Here is an 8202-nt window from a genome sequence, read left to right on the forward strand (position 1 = left end):
ATCCACATGCACTCTTTCTCTATCACCCTCTCTCTCTGTCATCCACATGCACTCTCTATCACTCTCTCTCTCTCTGTCATCCACATGCTCTCTCTCTCTCTCTCACACACACATTGGCCTGATATCTATCTGTATATCTCCCCTCTCTCTCTTTCTCTCTATTTCTCTCCATCTCATTCTCTCCAGAGAGAAGCGTTCTCTCTATTTCCATTTCATTCTAAAAGGCCATTTCACACACTGCTTGTGTCCATGTTTATTAAGGAACTTTTTTTTCCTTTCTTCCTCTCTTTTTTTCAACACACCCACAATCCTCTCTCTCTCTCTCTCTCTCTCTCTCTCTCTCTCTCTCTTTCATACACACACACCGTCTATTCTATCTTTCCTTGCCCCTGTTTCTCTTCCCTTCTGCCTCTCTCCCTCTTCAATGCAGGCACACTGACAGACAGACAGCGGGGCTCATCCATCCATCTCCACACCTTTCTTTTATTCTCTTTCTCTCTCTCTCTCTCGTCCTCTCACCACATGCTGAGTGAGTGGTGGGCCTTGGCCTCACTCTTCCACGCCCCCCCCCCCCCACCCCCAGGAGGTAGGAAATGGGGATGGACAGGAAAACAGCATGCATCCTTACCTGCGTGAATAATCCGAGCAGACCAGGGCTTGGGTGAATTAAAGATGGACTGGCCTCTCTTCCCCGCCAAAAACCTGTCTCTGCCCATCCCGTTTGTTTGTTGACGGTAGGCCATGTCTCTCTCCCTCGCTCTCTCTCTCTTGCTCACTCTTTCGATGGGGCTGATAGCAAAGCTTTTAGGGCTTTTGTGTGTGTGTGCCTGAGGGGAGGGTTGCGTGTGTGTGTGTGTGTAAGCACAAATGAGTGTATTTGTAAAATAGCAGTGTATGAGTGAATATGCACGTGTGTGTGTGTGTGTGTGTCAGAGGCGATTGCTCTAAGACTACAGGGGAAGCTCAGCCTCCTCCAAAATATCACGGAAAATCGCATCAAATAACACTATTACGTTAGCTTCTAGCCTACTATTCCAACTAGAACATGCTGAAAAAATGTTCAACTTCATGGCTAGTTTGTTCAGCAATAAGGTTTTGCCGGTCATTTATCGTGATTTCGCACCCGTAATACATTGCTGTAACAACACGATCCATCAAAAAACCATGCAAAAAACCCATAGACGCTCGGCTTCACTCTGACAATCAAAAAATCCAGTGGAAACTAGATGGCAGAAGTGTGTAGGCCAATCTGCCCACCAGAGGCTGGACTAGAAGTTGGACTCTTTTTGATTGACAGCATATGTCGCGATCTGACAGGAAGTGGTTCAAGTTCAAGGGAGGGATGCGTTAACGTTAGTGTTGGCAGGTGAAGTCGAGAGACAAGGCAAGTTACAGCTCAAATTCTCATAATTTGGGAGCAATACAAAGTTTACAAAGTTTCTATTTGTCTTTGTAAATAGCATACTGGAGTTACAGAGTTTATGACCTGCTTTTGTTCCAGTTGTGTATTTAGGCTAAATTAGGTAGAGCGCTATATAACGGTGTAGGCTACATGCCATGTCTGCCATGCCAACTCTATAGCCTACTGTTTGGGATACTTTTTGCCCTCAAAGAACAATATAGCACCCAGTGCCGGCCCGAGCCTTTTGGGGGCCCTAAGCAGAATTTGATTTGGGGGCCCCCTCCCACAATGCAGAGTCACCTGTGCTTGGCGATAATTGACAACTTCACACTATAATATTATATTATACAACAATTGGGTTCTATGGAACTATTTATTTGTTTCTGATTGGCCGAGAGACGTTCCATGAGTTGGAATATCCCTGGACATTTCAACTCAGACTTTGCACAGCTAATAATAAATCACCTCCACGCGATACAATGCTAAGATTTGACACAATGTTCTCATCCCAGCTCTCCACTATTTCAAGCAATGGGTTACTCCTTAGCAAACCATAACTAAAACAGTGCTTCACCACATCTGTGGATTAAGCCACACAGTCAACTCAATGTAAGTAAGATAAACGAGGATGCTAATTGTTCTTAGCATTGCCAGCATTGTGTATAATATGATTGTCACTTGGAGGAGACTAACGTTAGCATAATTAGCTAACCGCTGCTAACGTGCTAGCATCGTCACGTCAGGCTGTGCACAGTAATATAACATTTATTCACCATAAATTAATAAAGTTGAGTGGTTCTGCAACTTTATTAATTGCCTCCGGCATCGTGGCTACGGCCGAACAACACCCGCGGGAATATCCATGACCAACCCCACTCTCACTCGTGCTATATTGCTTGATTATAAATTAATACAGTGAGGTTATGTATTAATACAGTGACTGATTATGAACTACTGTCCCCCTGGACACAGATGCATAAGGACTTGGTAGGCTCATTCAGTAATCCATTCTTGCTCACATGCCAAAAATTTTTTGGGGCTCCGCTCTAGACTTCTGGCCCCATGTGCTTGGTAAACCAATGTATTAATTTAGTTGTTATTTACACCAACCCTGTCACCTTTTAATCTTAGAGGGTACTAAAATCACATATTTATTTGAAACATTCATATTCAAAGTGAAGTACTAAGGGTGGTTTACTGAAGTTCAATTGACAAATAACAAAATACAACAGCATTTGTATTTGTTGTAAACAAGTACATCAGTTTAATGACTTGTTTTTCAACAGATTTGCAGAACAAATCCGCAAATGTGCATTAAATGAGCAATCTTCAACTACAAAATAAAACCAAAATAGACAAACATTAATAATCAAAAATAAATACTTATTCCTACTTCGTTCCTGGCTTTCAAGCATCTGCAACTCTGCAGTGGACGAACCTGCAATGATTAAATAAATACATAAATAAATAAAACAAAAACTATGTTAAATGTGTCATGTCATATTAACAGGCTATGTAACCATTTGCCATCAAGAAAATCTCACCTTCTGTGTCATCAGCCATGGAGGCAGACACTTGATGAGGTAGAGTTAGGTAGAGGTAGAGATGTGCTCCAACTTCAACAGTGCTTCAACAGTGTCTCTGAAAAAAAAATATTGCATAAGTGCACATTTGATCGAGCAGAATTATTTTTTTTTGCTATCATTACTTACACTCATCAACAAGCAATTCCACATGTAACAATTCATATTTTATTGGCAATTGAGGCATAATCAAAAGTATACTTAATTGCAGTATGGTGAACGCTTAACATGGTGATCTACTGCAGCCTAAATATTAGGGTAGCACCGCTACATCACTCGCCACTATCTTAATCAAATTTAAGTCTATTTTCATCACAGAAGTCTCCCCACCCAACATGGTATATTTTCTCAAACACTACCATTTCTCTCCAAAGATCTTTGAGCAGAGCGCACATACTGTTCCATCTTTGCCTATGAAGCTGGAACGTTACCGATGCCCAGAGTCACGCTAGTCAGTGGGTTGGGGTTGGGACTGGGAGCCTGGGCTTAGCCTGCTGTTGCTATCAGACTTACCACTATGTCACATATTATAGAACAGTAATAAACTATCAACACTTTCATCACAAACTATCATCACAATCCCTCTGTGATAAATTTGCCTTCAGCTACGTTTTCATGTAGCTACTGTAGTGCTAATGTCCACTTCAGTCAGCTAGCTAACTTTAATTTACAACATAAGCCCACCTATGGCTAGGGTACATGCTTGATTGAACATCCAAAACAATCCCAATATCCTTGATATCTGAAATACACCTAGATAAATATATATTAATGGGAGACATTTCTCTGTTGATGTCGGGGATTTAGCTCTGGTGATGGCTTATTAGATCATGCTAGCTAGCTACCTAAAGCACAAAACATACTGTAAATAATCATGCAAACATACCTGTATCTTGCTCGTTTTTCTCCTCCTCTGTCATTTTCTTTTTTCTGTTTTCGGCACCAGAGGGATGCGTCCTTTTTTGTGACTTGTCTTAACATTACTGTCTCTTCCGATTTTTGAACTTGATGCAGTGTCTGCACGAATTGTCTATGCACCAGAGGTGTCTATTTATGCGCGTGACTCAAAGGCTGGCAGACACAGTAGAGGTAGGCAGGCATATTGATCATGAAATCAGAATTTTCTTGTTTTGAATTATTAATAGTTTAATTTCTTCATTCATTGATGTCACTTGTTTACGTTATTTATTATGTAAAAAAAAAAAGAAATTAGATTGGCGGCCCTGATAGCACCTTAATAATATTAATTTAATAATTTACCATTTTTATCAGAGCTTCCCCTGTTCCAAAGAGCAGCAATCACCACTGGTGTGTGTGTGTGTGTGTGCATGTGTGTGTTGCAGTATGTGTGTGTGAGAGTGTGAGTGTGTGTGTGTGAGTGTGCGTTGGAAGTATGTGTGTGTGTGCTGGCAGTATGTGCATATATGAGTGTGAGACACCTTACATCATGGCCGCGCTACTACAGGGGCTTCTGCCTGTTCGGGTTATGGGGGGGGATTAAGGTTCGACAGGAACCTGTTGAGTTCCGAAAAGTCCGTCCGGAGAGAAGTAGCCTCATTAAGGAAGCTGCGGATATGCTGAGGGATTTTTCTTTCTCCCTCTTTTTTGGGAGGGGTACTATGGTGAACGATGGTAGACTTCAAAATTGGCTGTAAAAAAATTGACAAAAAAGGAAAATGGTTCCTATTTTTACCAAACTTCACTCAAAAAGTTTGCAGCAACACTTTCAAAGTTCCTATTCTTTTTTCCAGCCGTAGTCATCTAAAAACACGCACAAAAAAACACAAACATCGAAAGTCATACAGACTTGTTAGTATGTAAACAAGTAAAGCATGTAAACCAGTAAACAAATTTGTGGAGTGAAAACAAATGGCACTCATAGTTTCCCAAGCTTGTCTCACACAGGCCCACCATCTTGATGTCAGGACTTGCGCAGACTGCAGTGTGTGTACGAATATGAGTGTGTGTGAGTGTGAGTGTGTGTATGTGATGGAAGTGTGTGTGTGTGTGTGTGTGTGTGTGTGTGTGTGTGTTGTCAGTATGCGAGTATGTGCACATATGAGTGTGAGACGTGTGTGTGTGTGTGTCTGTGTGTGTGTGTGTGTCTGTGTGTGTGCGTGTGTTGGCAGTATGCGTATATGTGCACATAGCACATATGAGTGTGAGACGATGTGAGTGTGTGTGTGTGTGAGTGAGTGTGTGCGGGGGTGTGATGTATTGGGCAGGCAAGGGTGTTGAGTTGAGCAATCTCGATCCTTCAGAGCCATCATCTCCTTCACCTCCCCACCTGGGATATGAGCATATGTTGCATGTGACTCAACACACACACACACACACACACACACTGACTGGACCATTGGGGCCTGCCCTGTGATGGAGTGTGCCGCCTCTGAGACAGAGTGTGAGGGTGTCTTTGTTCCAATCGAGCTTGGAGGCCTGCCTCTCTCCCCCGTGGGCTCCCACTCCTCCACAACACTGTGTAAGCGTTACCGCACCATCATCAGATAATTAGACCCACACGTGCTTCAACCGCACAACCGCTCCCCCTCAAATCCCCACTGTCGCCCCCTATGGGACTGGAGGACAATACATCCATTGGCGCAACAAAGAGAAAAATCCACCAACCAGCCAGTCAGCCAGTAATCACTCTAGTCTTCACTTGCTATGATGACAGGCTATTAATATCACAGCTTTGTAATTTTTAAGTAATGGAGAGCCGTTCTCCCTTTTCCTCTATTCATGAGGGCTGTATAAAGTATAAAAGAATGTAACCTGTGAAGGTTGGAGTGTCACTGAGGTCATATGTAATCTGCAGAACACCCTTCAGGGGCTGATTCTGAATACCAGGAGGGAATATCACATCCACCGTTATGAAACAAACATGAAAGGTAGATATGGGAGGAAAAGCAGGGAGGGAAATTACACAGAAAACTGTAACTCAACTTCTATTAAGTCACGTGGGGCTGGTGGGCTCGGATCTGTGATTTGCTATTCCGAGCGGCAAAGCCGCCTTCGACACATTCAGCATTTGCGAAACAACACGTTAGGTCTCAAATGCCAGTAACTCAATCATCCACAAAAAAACACAGACACAGAACCAATTATGCTGTTCACACGCAGGGCCGACTGTAATTATACAGCCCCTGTTTTCTTTTCTTTTCTTTTCTTTTTTTTTCTCTCTCTCTCTTTCTCTCTCCTTTCCTGCGCAAACAAAGGCATTCCCGCAGCTGTGGCTACAGCGTGTTCTGAGAGCCTACTCAACGGCCGTAATGATAATCACTCCGACGCAATACGATGGGAACGCGCCATCCATCTTTGGGTCGGCCACACCTCGATGCACTCTCATCAGACATCAGCGGAACATCACTCAACAAGCTGTTTTTCCTCGTTTTTTTTTTTTTAAACAATATACCACGCTTCATAAAGTTACGCATCTGTCAATAACGTCTGCAGTCTGCGCAAGTCCTGACATCAACATGGTGGGCCTATATGTGAGACAAGCTTAATGGGAAACTATGAGTGCCATTTGTTTTCGCTCCACAAATGTTGTTTGTTTACATGCTAACGAGTCTGTATGACTTTCGATGTTTGTGTTTTTTTGTGTGTTTGTAGATGACTTTACGGCTGGAAAAAAGAATGGGAACTTTGAAAGTGTTGCTGCAAACTTTTTGAGTTAAGTTTGGTAAAAGTAGGAACCATTTTCCTTTTTTGTCAATTTTTACAGCCAATTTTGAAGTCTACCATCGTTCACCATAGTACCCCTCCCAAAAAAGAGAGAGAAAGAAAAATCCCTCAGCATATCCGCAGCTTCCTTAATGAGGCTACTTCTCTCCGGACGGACTTTTTCGGAACTCAACAGGTTCCTGTCGAACCTTAATCCCCCCCCATAACCCGAACAGGCAGAAGCCCCTGTAGTAGCGCGGCCATGATGTAAGACCACGAAAGCAGGTTCAGAGCCTCTTCTCATGTCACCACCTTAATCTCCTGCTACAGGCCGCTCATTTCCTCCGTGGGCATTTCCACAATTGCCTCTCAATCCTGTCTCCCCTCTCTCTCTCTCTCTCTCTCTATCCTCGGATCTTACTTTTACTCATTTCTTGTCTCCAGCTCTCTCTTTCACTATCAATTCTCCATCTCATGCTATCACGCTATCGCGCTAGCTCTCGCTTGCCTCCCGGTTTTCTGCCCCTCTGTCAGGTTTATTCCATCACTCACTTTCTATCATTCCCCCTCTCCGTCGTTCCCTTTTTCCCTTCCCCCTCTATCTCTCAGTGCTGCTCATGTAACCAGATTCATTTCATTCTGTCTTTCTTTCACTCTTACTTTCCTACGTCTATTGACAACCAGAGACATAGCATCCTCCTTTACCTCCCTTACCTCTGTTTGGGAGTTCACAGAGATGTGATGATCTCTTGTTTATGTGTGTGTGTGTGTGTGTGTGTGTGTGTGTGTGTGTGTGTGTGTGTGTGTGTGTGTGTGTGTGTGTGAGTTGTGTGTGTGTTTGTGTGTGTGTGAAAGTGAGGTTAAGTAACTCTTACTTTCCTACGTCTATTGACAACCAGAGACATAACATCCTCCTTTACCTCCCTTACCTCTGTTTGGGAGTTCACAGAGATGTGATGATCTCTTGTTTATGTGTGTGTGTGTGTGTGTGTGTATGCGTGTGTGTGTGTTTGTGTGTGTGTGTGTGTGAGTGTGTGTGTGTGTGTTTGTGTGTGTGTGTTTGTGTGTGTGCGTGTGTGTGTGTGTGTGTGTGTGTGTGTGTGTGTGTGTGTGTGTGTGTGTGTGTGTGTGTGTGTGTGTGTGTGTGTGTGTGTGTGTGTGTGAAAAGTGAGGTTAAGGCAGCCGGGCCACGGTTAACACTTGCATTTTGTTGCATCACTTGTGTGGCGGAGTGGGCATTGAGATCTGAGGGCGCTGCCACTTCACACGGAAAAAAAAAGAAGGAAAAAAAAAAAAAACAGCCAAGGTCACATGATCAGGGCGACTGGGGCACCTGTTCCTGTGATGTCCCCAGGGGCTTCATTACCATGGTTGACACCCGATGCAGCCACCGCGAGGCACACGACTACCTCTCGGCAACCCTCCGGAACTCTCCGCGCATAGAGCCCTCCATACAGATATCTAACTTCTCCCCTGATCACCTTTAAGGAGGAGAGGAGAGCATGTTTCACAGAATAAGGCTCGGAAAAAGAGAAGAGAAATGGTCCACATTCT

The sequence above is a fragment of the Alosa alosa genome, chromosome 21 (assembly GCF_017589495.1).
Source record: "Alosa alosa isolate M-15738 ecotype Scorff River chromosome 21, AALO_Geno_1.1, whole genome shotgun sequence".
NCBI lineage: Eukaryota > Metazoa > Chordata > Actinopteri > Clupeiformes > Clupeidae > Alosa > Alosa alosa.